The following is a 12,041-nucleotide window of genomic DNA, read 5'->3' on the forward strand; positions in this document are numbered from 1 at the left end:
ATAATTTCAATATTTTATTTTAAATATCATTTCATTTAAGCGCCCATTAACCCAATGGCGTTCAGCTATCACTTCCCGGTAAGAGTTATTTACATACAACAGCAATTTCCTCCCAAGCTTTACTTACTTACTTTCATTTCTGCAATTCAAAACACAAATTACTTTCGAAGCAGAAAATTTTCATAATCGAATAAATGGCAACGGCAACAGGCGCAACCGCTCAATGCTTAAACGCCTTTTGTTATTTCATATCAATAATTGTTAAGGGTGAAATACGGTTTTACCGGCTTTTAAGTCATAAACTTGCGACGAAAAATAAAATCTATTACCAAAATAAATTATTTTAAACGCCATACGCATATCTCATATAAAAGAATTGCGTGTTGTAATTGAAATCTTTGGTAAAATCAAAACCACCATAAAACCACACCTATCGCCATTAAGCGTTGCTTGGCCCAGCGCCCAGCAAACAATCAGCTCCAAATTGCACTTTCGTCACTTTGCCGTTTTCGCAATTCCAAAATCAATGGCAACAAAAAAGTGCCAAACTAAAAAGACGCAAATGAACGCAAAACTAATTCGCAAAGAAATGGAAATCACAAACAATACTTTCTGCCAACTACCTTCACCTTTGCTCAACACAAATTACACTCTCGCGCACACACACGCACACACCCATTAAAACTTTATGTTTTTTTACCCGCTGTTACAATGGCGACCCCAGCAGCCGCAGCCACGCCACGCCATGCCAGACAATCCATTAAATCTGCCGCAACCTTTCTTGCAAGCACTTTTACACACACTGCCCCCTATACCTTTGCATCCTGCTTTTTGCTCGCCGCTTTTGTAACCGTATTTGACCGACTTATATTTACTGATTCTTTGTCTTTTCTTCACTTTTTCCCACTTTCAGCTTAAATGGCTTAGCTCGGCTCAGAGTTCGCTTTGCTGCGGTTTAGCTCAACTTAAGTGCTGGAGGGTACTTTCAAGCGGTTGCCATTTAACTTTTGTTATATTTCTGTATTTTTTTTAACTTTATTTACAGCTGTTTTACGTACGTTTTTATTTGTTACAGCCAGTCTATTATTGCAATGATCTTGCGCGAAGTGTCGGCTGCCTTGAAAGCGAAAGTGAAATTATTTGCTCTTAATCTTGATGGGTTACGTTTGTTTGAATGAAGTTGTAGTTGTTTGCTTCATTTGAATGTACTTTGGAGATTTTCTTGGAAGTACCTTTTGTGCAGCTTACTAGCCGCTTTGTTTATTTAATTTTATTAGTTAGTCTCTTGTTATATTAATTAAGTACGAGTATTAAATAGGGTAAGGCATCGCAAATTTAATGAAGCATTAAGATTAAGATAGTTTAGGCTGTTTTTGAAGTTGTGCCATTAAAGCTATCGACTCTCGATTAAATATTATACCTGTATTCAAAGCCACAGATCACTGTGCTAAAAAATATAAAAAAAAGTATGGTTATACAACTTAAAATCCATTTTGCCAGCATCTTTTTCCGATCAGAATACCTTTCTCATACGTCGGCAATAATTTTAATATCTTCGGTATAGTTTTTTTTCTATCTCGATTCAACCTATACTACCACACTAGTTTCCTATTCCCATGTTATTACAAAACACCACAACTAATAAAACGCTTGGATAAAAATTTTACCCACTAAAATAATATTTTTCATCTCATAACAAATAGGGCGTCCCGAAGGTAGAAAATGGCATGATTTATTCTTCCCCTATGCCGAATAGCAACTATTTTTTACTTTTCTCTGCACATTTAAGGCCAATACGTTTTTCTATTGGATAAATTTATTGAGGAAATGTTTGCATCAATTTATAAAAAAAAACTATTTATTGGATCGAAAAGTTGGTAGATGGGCACTGTGGCTACTGGCAGTCATCTGTTACCACCTTAGCAACATGCAGAGTATGCAAAAACCTACGAAAAGATACATCATACTAGGCTGGATAAGCCTTGAAATATCAACAACTAATTACTTAAGAAATTTTTTTAAATGACACTCGAAAAGCGCGTAAGCAAAAACCTCCTAAATTTCATAAAGGAAATTTTTGCCCAAGCAGCATTTTTGCCCAAGTCGCCTAAACGTTATTTAACACTTCTTATCCCTAATGTGGTAGCTCATAGATAAACAGCGTTACTGTCCTGCTTGCAGCTCTATATTTGTAATAATATAAATGAGTTGTATATTTCTAACGAACTAAGAATAAATCTCTCAAAAAATAAAGTTTTTTTTAATTAAATACTAGCAAATACCCGGCGTGCTTCACTGCGCCTTAAAAGGATTTTTGTGTAGTTTGATAACCGTATTGTAATATTTGTTTTACCCATTAAATTGAATACTATTTTTCAAACAGGTGGCAACGTTACTCAAAAATATTTTTGGCAGTAAAATATCCCAAACCTCTGCAGTTTATACCCATATTGCAAATTTTCAATTTATTTTATCAATTAATTTAAATTTAAATTTTCAAACCGATGGCAACCTTCCTCAAAAATATTTTCGTTTACAAGCCTTTTTAAACCATTTTCTTTTGACTACCTTATTGCTATATTTATTTTATCTTATCAATTTACTTAAACGGAAATTTTCAAACAGGTGGCAACTCTCTATTTTTTTTGCTTTCTGCATTTTAGGTTAGACCTCTAGCAATGCATCGGTGAAAACTGTATTCAATTTCAAGCATAAGTTTTCGAGTGATGCCCGTACAAACTGCATTTAAATATGTTCGACATTTTATAATATTTATACATTTAAGTACCCATAATATCTATTTGTATCACAAAAAGTACCTCAACGCATAGACGAGTCTTTCAGTCATTCTCCAAAAACAAAAATATTTGAGTGCCCCATCTATAAACAGCTGCTGGACGTTGAAAGTAAACTAAAATATAGATTTCACAGTTTTCTAAAAAAAAATCCATCAACGCCGCTAGCAATCTTTACAGAAATGAAAGTATATATATATATGTATTTCCGTATTCAATTTTCATTGCCATAAAAAAAATTGTATTGAGGATATTTTTTTTTTATGTTTAATCTAAAATTTTAGTATTCTTGTAAATTGAAGGAAGTCGCACTGGAAAGGGGATTTGCATTTGCTGGTTCCGGTTTTAATTACTTTCACAAGTGCATAATTGCATACGTACATACATATGTACATATATAAGCCAATAGATTTGCATACCAAAAATTAATGAAATGTCAAAGAAGAAAATGATATGGCAAAATTGTAAACAAATGCAGGAAAGTCAATCGCTCCGCAACCAACGAAGAAAAATATACACCTTAGTTAAATAAATTAAAATCATAGCTATTTACGACAGACAACGTCAATAAAATCTGAGCTATGCATTCACTTATGTACATATGTATGTGTGAAGACATGTTTTTGTATGTTTCTGGTGTGATTTTGTATTTGCGCTTAATTTTGTATGGGCTTATTTGTGGCACAAAAGCATGCAAATATGGTATGAACATGCTTGAAATATGTCAAAACACTTACTATGTATATACATATGTATGTTTCTGTATTATGTATGTAATGGCTTATAAGCATAAAGGCATGCAACATATTTTACATATACATAGCTTCATATAAAATATTTTTAGTAGTCACATACAATAATGAGTGGTAGTGACTCTGCAGGAAAAACTTAGCTAATCATAAGCCATGTAAGTAAGTATTCTTGTAAGTAAATGAATTCAGATTCGTGTTCAGCGACCCCAAAAACATTTCATAGACTAGGTTTGGTCAAAAGAACCTTTTATCGATATTTTTTATGGACCTGTGTTATTTTTCATTATCAGTTGGTAACCCTATAGAAGAAAAGCAAAACTAACTCGAACCAAACGTTTCTCATACAGCTTCCATTTTGTAACCATGGTGTAATGCCTACTTCTCTTTGCCAATATATTTTTATATTTATATGGCAACCCTGCTGAAAAATTTTAACGTGCATATTTATGAGATTAATTAAATTTTTTTTAGGCGGAACTCCTAATTACTTTTCATTTTTAAGTGAAAACCCTTTCTGTAAGTATATTTTAATTAAATATTTCTCAAAGAGGTTTAGTTTGGCAATCGCATTTTAATACATAACTCACCATAGTTATTAACATAAATAGGTGGCAACGCTGCCGGTATAAATCGTGATTAAACTAATTTTATTTACTCACGCGTAAGGCCATATTTCAGTATTTTTTTAAGCGGATATTTGATTTTCCAATTTTTCTAGGTGGCAGCCTCTTAACTTTATTAATAAAATAAGCAACCCCTTCAAAAAGCGATTTAAATGCTTGTACTTAATTATTTTTTGCAACAAGTTATCTTCTGTTTTCAGATGGCAACGTTTTCTCAAAAAAAGAAATTGTGATGGAATGCTTCTTAAATAGCTTTCGCTTGGTTACAGTATTGTAGTGCTTCACTTAACTCACATGGGTGCCAACCATATTTAAAATTATGGCGGTTGAAGTTGCGGGAAATGCGTTACACTCATAATTTGAAATTTTACTCAAATAGTCTGTTTAATTTATTAAAAATTTTTTGGGTGGCAACCCTATTTATTAGCTTGGTGTTTCCCGTAAAATATTTAAGGCACAAGATATGGTCACCATTCAAAAATATTTGCTTAAAAATACTCTTACAACTCTTGCTGAATTTCCTTATTTTCGGGCAGTTGTTCAAACCTCACACCGCTACAACTATGTATTTGTTCAGATAACCAGCAGGTTTTGCGAAAAATCATAATGCGGTTGGGTCCACTAATAAGGCTCGTTTTCATATACTTACTAATGTTATTAATTTCCTTATATCCATCTCATCTCCCTACGGGGAACTTTTTACATATCATTTGTGATTGTGTGTCCACTTTTCTGAATGTGGCCGTTGTGTTTGCGCGCTTGGCGCAAAAAAAAAACGAAATAAGAGAACTGCGACGCTGACTCCTTTCACTTTCGTTGAATAAATGTCCGCATAACCACATGATATGCGCATAACATGTTATTGTTTTTGTTGTCACTTTTTATTGTTGCTGCTGATTTGCTTTTCTTATTGTTACCCTTTTTTTTCGTTGCAGCAATGTCGTTGTCGACTGCCCATCACTGCCGGTTCGTTTTGCGTTGACCGCCGCTGGACTTAGTTATCTCCGACATCTGTTGACTTTCTAGGTTGTGTTTGTTGTTGTTGCTGCTTAGCGCTAAATTGAGAGCAAGCAACCGTTGACGAGGCAACAACAGGCAACAGTTGGTAGCCGCATTGACCATGGCTGCGACAATGACAATGGCAGCGTAAATGGAGATTTCTTTGGTACTAATCAGCAAGCATTTCACGGCAGCAGTCGTCGCTGTTGACTTGGATTACATTTGTTACTTGTGTTGTTGTGTCAGCATATTTATTTATTTCGAGTTTTTGTTTTTTATCTGGCTGGTGCCCATTTCAGTTGATGATTCATGCGATTTTGAGCTCTTGAGCGTCTCTGAGCTAAGTGCTCTGACTTTGGTTCGGCTGCAGCTGTGCTTGGTCGCAAAGTTACGCTGGCATTTGTTTTGTGCGTCTTCGCACCGCATTGCCGCGTGGCTGTTGCTCTGCTGATGATTTTCCTAAGGCTACAACTCAAAACTTCACGCAGAAAAGCACACAGACACCGCACTGACAATTATTGCTTTTTGTGCGAGCGGAAATTTATGGTATTTTTATACTTTGTCATTTGACTGGACTCGTTACTATTTCAAAATGACTTTTTCGTTTGTTATTCCCCCTCCCCTCATTATACGATTTGTCCATGACAGAGGTTTCTGTTTTCCCCACATCAAGTTTGCATCGCCAATCTTTTGGGAGATTCCGTAAAATATCTGTCGATTCCGAGAGCAAGACATCACCTTGGTATTTAATGAATGCTGTACGATTGTTTGAAAGTGTTGCTATGTAGGCATTTAGCTGGTATGTCGTTTGAAGTAAATACATATATTTTTGGTAAGTGCAAATGGAAAAGGCAAGTAGTTAGTTGAAACTGTGCACAAGGCATATAAGCGATTAAAGCGAAATAGCGGCAGCGCCCATTTCCTTGTTTCGAAAAGATGACTTTATTTTTTTGTTGTTTGTTGTGTTGAGGAAACCTAAATGGAGGTAGATTCGACGTTTCTGTCTTTTGTTATTATTTTTAAGGTATTGATTTGTTGCACCTTTTCAAGTGGGGAAAGTTACATTTACGTGAAAAAAACTGAAGGCAAGTCGAATTTTGGTTAATCGTAGCAATATTTTTTAGCAGGAGTCAACTAGTCTGATACCGAAAGTAGTCCTCTAATTTCCTGCAATAAAGCCTTTATTCTACCTTTTTCCTAATAAGAAACTCCATTGCAAGTTTGTACGAAGTGATTCTCTTTTATGGTTCCAAATCTTATACATAAATAGGCAAATACTTATGTTTTCTTTACACCCCATTTACAGCTGAACTACTATACTTCTAATATGTATAGATTTATATGTCATGAGAAAGGTATTTTGATGCTGATGTGCATAGAATCAAGAAAAAGACAAAACCTTAGAATGAGGTAGGTTATGTTATGTTACGTTATGTTATGTTATGTTACGTTGTGTTATGTTATGTTACGTTGTGTTATGTTATGTTATGTTATGTTATGTTATGCTACATTATATAAAGTTACGTTATGTTATGTTACGTTATATTATGTTATATTTTGTGATGTGATGTTATGTTACGTGGAGTTTATGATGTTATGTTATGTTTTAATTTGATATGTTATGCTATGTTATGGCATGTGAATCATATTGAGATCACTTCGCGCGACGAAATACCATTTAACTAAGTAATTGAGAACAGCTTCAAATTATTTTAAGAATAAGCCAAGTTATCAAATTTAAGTTATAAGAATCACATGCTAAATGTGGATTAAATTCGTATCGCTCAGTAGGCGGCTTTTTATAAAGTGACCTACCACTCTATGATTACATATTCAGATATAAATGCCTTGAAGAGACAATGGAAGTATATTGGAAACCTTGCGCAACACTTCTTAAAATTATTATTTTTTCATAATCTCAGCAGCAAAACGTAACTCTAACCATTATGCAATGCCACAAACAAAGTACTTAGATAATAACGTCAATCAAACGTTTCGTCTTTTAAGCAAAAAAAGCCATCGACAAAAGTTGACATGTTCTCATAGTTGATTTAATGAGCGCTTCTCGATGTTAAGCAATATTTCCATGTACATATTTATGTAATATGCGCTTGGATACAAAACGCCTACAATACCACAATAATAAGTAATCAGATTTAGGAAAAGTATATTGCATAATCCAGTTAAGTAATGCAGCCAGCAAAACATACACACACATAAACAAAAATATACATACATAGGCGACATCACCTTGGCGACGTCTAGCCGTGGTTCATCGGTCATTCGCGGTTCATTGGGAACTTCATAACTGATTTACTGCTTTATAGTATTGTCAACCTTTCAAAGCCGCAACTATTTATGCATAATTAGCACACATACACACACATACACATGCGAACAAATGATTCACTTGTGCTGGTTAAAATAAAATAAAAAAACAAATATTAACCATAGCTAAGTATTTAAGCAAAAAAAATGTAAAACAGTAGCCAAAAACGCTGAAGCGGATAATCAGATTGATTGTATCCATTTGTTTGTCTGTCCAATTTCAGCCTCATCTGCTTTTTTTTGTTGGTGTTTGTACGAAGTTCACTCTATACAGCGATAATATCGAACGACGCACGCTTAATTGCTGCCGTGCGACGCATCCGCTCAAGTTTTTTGTACAGTTTTTTTTTAATTTTTTATTATTATTTCTTTCTTAGCTGTACAGCTGGGCGACCATCGCATCTTTATAATTACAAGCGTTGGCCGTTAAGCAACTCCCAAATATTAATCAAAATATGAGTGTTTTTTTTTTTTATTGAAAAAAAAAATTTTTTGAATTGTAAGAAAGAAAGACTTAAAATTTTATGGGCAGCTGGTCATTTACACATCTACATGGTAATGTATATGCGTTTAAGGCACACGTTTTTTTTTTTAAATTTTCTCTCATATGTTCATGCAGGAACAAAAGAAATTAAGTACCTTTTGACACGGCGACTGCTACTGGAAGTGGCTCCATTTCGTACAGTGTGCCGAGTCCGAAATTTATTTTTTGAATATGCAAATTTTGATGTTAATTTAAGTTAAATAGAGCTGCTACCAATTTACCAAATTTCATAATTTATGAGTAAGTCATTAATTTTTGCGAAAGAGGATACACATTTCATGCGTGGATTAACCACAATGAAGCCTTGAACAAGTTGTAACTCGATGACTCTTCATGGTTGGTATATTGAAGCATTTTTCGCTTTAGTTTTATTACTGCGAGGTTTTACTAGTCGATGGTACTCGTATAAATCCAAGTTCTTCCCATGTTTGTATGTATTCCCACCTTTGACCATCGAATCCACCTGCTTCTCAAAAGGGTTAATATTGCATTAAGTAAAGAATTACTGGGAGGCATCCTGGGGTTCTTAATCTGAAAGGATTTATCTAGGTAAATATATACTTTCATGGAGCGTATCCGACTGAAGATTATTTGTTGCATTGCTAACTGGTCACCTCTCAGAATACAAACACTTTACTATGTTCGGCAACCCCATCTGCCCTTCCTGTCTAGCTCAGTTCGCAATTTTACGGAGCAATATTTTTAATTTTTATAATTTTTACCTCATAACAAAGTTGTTTATTTAGTAAGTTTATAAGACCAAGCACTGTGAAACTGCGTCCCACACAATTTTTTAACCCTGCAAGGTCAACGTTATTTTTATAACGCAAAGGTCATCCTTCGTCGATTCTACGACGGCATTTCTAATAGGCGTTATTAAATTAACCTGTATATCAAAATGCACAAAAATTATTATTTTCACATTATTTTGTTTATATTTTTTTTAAATAAAACAATATCAAGTAGTTTTTCTTTAGTCTTTTGATTGTAATTCAAGATTTTACAGCTCGGATTCATTTGGATTTTTGTACAAAACATTAATTAGAAAATATAAAAAATAAATATATATAAATATATATAATTCATTTAAAGTGTTTTTTTCTTAAAAACAATACTATGAACTAAAAAAGGAACCAATTTTCAGATACAACAGTTCTCATTTTGTGCAAGAGGCGCAAAGCTCTATTTTATGCTCTCCACAGAGACTTTTTTGGCATTTTGCACAGGATGATTTGTTAAGCGTCGCTTAGAAGGGGAACAAATTGCGCAATTTTTTTTTCTTCGTCGGTATAGCTTTTGGTTGCATTCATCGTGTATTGTAACTGCACAAGTAAAATATATAAACAAATAAACAAAAAACTTAAGAAAATTACTTTGAAAACATGTACGTAAAACATACACAAAGTTCATTCTTCGTCGTTTTAACTACGCACATTTAAAAAATAAGTACTTACACGAAGCGCATGAATCTAGGTAACCGCACATATCAACAGCACAACACCGTCTAGCGCTGTAGGAAAAATTAGCACTATACAAACAAAGGAAAACAGCGATAACGGTGAAATAAAAACTCGCGTCGCCGAAACGACGAACCATGACCTTCCAGGATTAATTAGCTTAATAAATAAAAATAATTAGAATACCTATTTCAATACCTATTCATCATTGTGACCCAGAAAATTTAATAATTTTTTAATTCGGAGGAGTTTTCTCTTTAATTTGGTGCCCAAAATGTTATCCTACATAATTTGCATTGAGCCTTTTAAGTAGTTTTTAAACAAATCATATCATATATTTGAAATTTCAAAATTCTTATTTCTTATTTTTTAACCACATGAAATTTAAAATTTTTTAAATTAAAATCATTTAATAAAAGCATGTAAGATACATACGGTGAAAGATTTTTCGAAACTTTAAGACTCTTTTGGTGACAGTAAATAGTATCCGATTGCAAAACGATTTAATATCATTCAAAGTGATCATGTTATGCAACTTTTCGGCGCTATTATAATTTCGAAATTGAAAAACGTTTCTTTTTTCGCTTCACCTTAATGTAAAGTTTGCCATCCCATCTTCGCTCCCTCCAACGGGGCCACAGATATTCGTCCATATTTCTGTGTCATATAGAAGAACGGACATGTCGAGAGATTTGGGGCATCAAAATTTGTTTATTTAGGTAGCTCACAATAAATTTAAAAAAAAATCGAAATCTCTGAATATTTAAGAAAAGTCCCGAAACAATTAAAAAGGGATGGTAGAATCTAGAAAATGTTCTATTTTTTTTTACCAAAGCCCATAAAGCAAAAGGATGATGATAAATACATTAATATCAAACAAAAAATTATAAACCTTTATATAAAAAAAAAATGTTTTTATTTTATCGGATTCATAATTTTAAAAATTGTATTTAGTATAATAACACAAACTTCATAGTTCATTAAGCATGCATTTTTTATACCGTAGTATTCACTATTTTAAGTATGTCTGCCTGAATTTAATTTCCTGCCCCACTGTGTTCGCTGCCTCTTGATTTTTATATACATATTTTTAACTTTTTGTTGTTTTGTATATAAAAAAGCGGTTTCTTAATCGTCAAATCGCAATCATCTTATAATTTTCGTATTCAAGAGCTGCTTACGAAGGCGCTTCACCAACGCCACCAACACAAAACAGCAACATATTTGCTTTTGCTGTTCCCCATTACTATCCTTTCTGTCTGTGGCTTCAATAATAATTCATTACTGCACATTTGCTATGCCACTATTCATTACATATTTGTCTGCATTTTTGTAATTTCTCACTCTTCTCCTACTACTTCAGATTTTTGTGTGTTTTCTGTTTGTCGTTTTTATTTCGCTCTTGCGGCAAACACTTCGCGAACGAAGCACATCAAAACAAAAACCAAAGACTTAAGCAACGAACTTGCTTGAGCGACAAGTTCGCCGCTGAGTTTTGCTGCAAAACTACAAAGCGCACGTTTCGGTACAGCGTTGCTATCTGTTAGCCATCACAAGCGCTTGCCTGCTGCCATTCAGTGGTGTTCGAATTCAGACTTCTTTGAGATTTCGACTCAAGAAGGTCGTCCACAATTTACGTATCAGTGGGATTTTCACGCGTCACGCGTTTCGAACGATTTTGGCCTCTCCTAAAAATTACTCGCTGCTGGGTATTTCGAGTGCTTCACTCACTCTACGACAGCTAGCGCGCGCGGCAAAAACGTCGATTTGGCAACATTGTGTACCGCTGCATTCCGTATTCGCCGTTAATGTCGTCGGAGACAGCGACTGCACTAGCGCAACTGAATTGTCAGTTGAGCGCTACAGTATTTTGGTTTTTTACCGTTAGCTCAAGCGGCATTCGATTTTATTAACGTCTTTACACTCGTGGAGTACGCGCGCGTGCATCTCTGCTTCAGCTTAGCGGTAATAAATGGATACTATGTGTGCATGGAGAAATGTAAATTTAATGAGTGTTAACTGAAGTCTATAAAGGACGAAAAAAGGATAAAACTAAAAGAATTTGGAAAATGTTTACAAAACTTGAATTTTAATAAAAGAATTAATACACTAAATGGCAAAGCTAACAACGGATATATGAAACTTTTTCACTTCAAGCTCTCAAGTAAGCAAAGTGATGAGTGCCAGAATTTTGCAAACAAAAAAATTAACTGAAATCTTAGTGCATGTGTTACATTTGTGCTTGTAATTGAACTTAAAATTTTTAGCAATTCCCAAAATTACATTGTGAATTTTTGCACACGCGCGCACGCCAACGATAACGCCTTCACAACCGCCCTCACCACTGCTGCTACAATAACACTTACCGCTTTGCTGCATTAAAATACTGAAAAAAAAACAGTTTCAACTGCCTCAATTTCGTATTGTCGCTATTGCTGTCGTTGATTTTTTTGCCTTTCCGTTTGTTTATTTATTTTTTCTGCAGTGAAAGTGATTTGATTTGATTTCAATTCGGTTGCGTTTGTATGCGTGCAATTTTTTGC

At 34.2% G+C, this 12,041-nt stretch overlaps 1 protein-coding gene across 1 annotated transcript in view; it reads right to left on the reverse strand.

Moving 5' to 3' along the window:
• Positions 1 to 12,041, reverse strand: part of LOC118743952 — a 40,375-nt gene that overhangs the window by 22,285 nt on the left and 6,049 nt on the right. The window lies entirely within an intron of this gene.

The sequence above is a fragment of the Rhagoletis pomonella genome, unplaced genomic scaffold, assembly GCF_013731165.1.
Source record: "Rhagoletis pomonella isolate Grant_MI unplaced genomic scaffold, Rhpom_1.0 Rhpom_scaffold_00007, whole genome shotgun sequence".
Taxonomy (NCBI): domain Eukaryota; kingdom Metazoa; phylum Arthropoda; class Insecta; order Diptera; family Tephritidae; genus Rhagoletis; species Rhagoletis pomonella.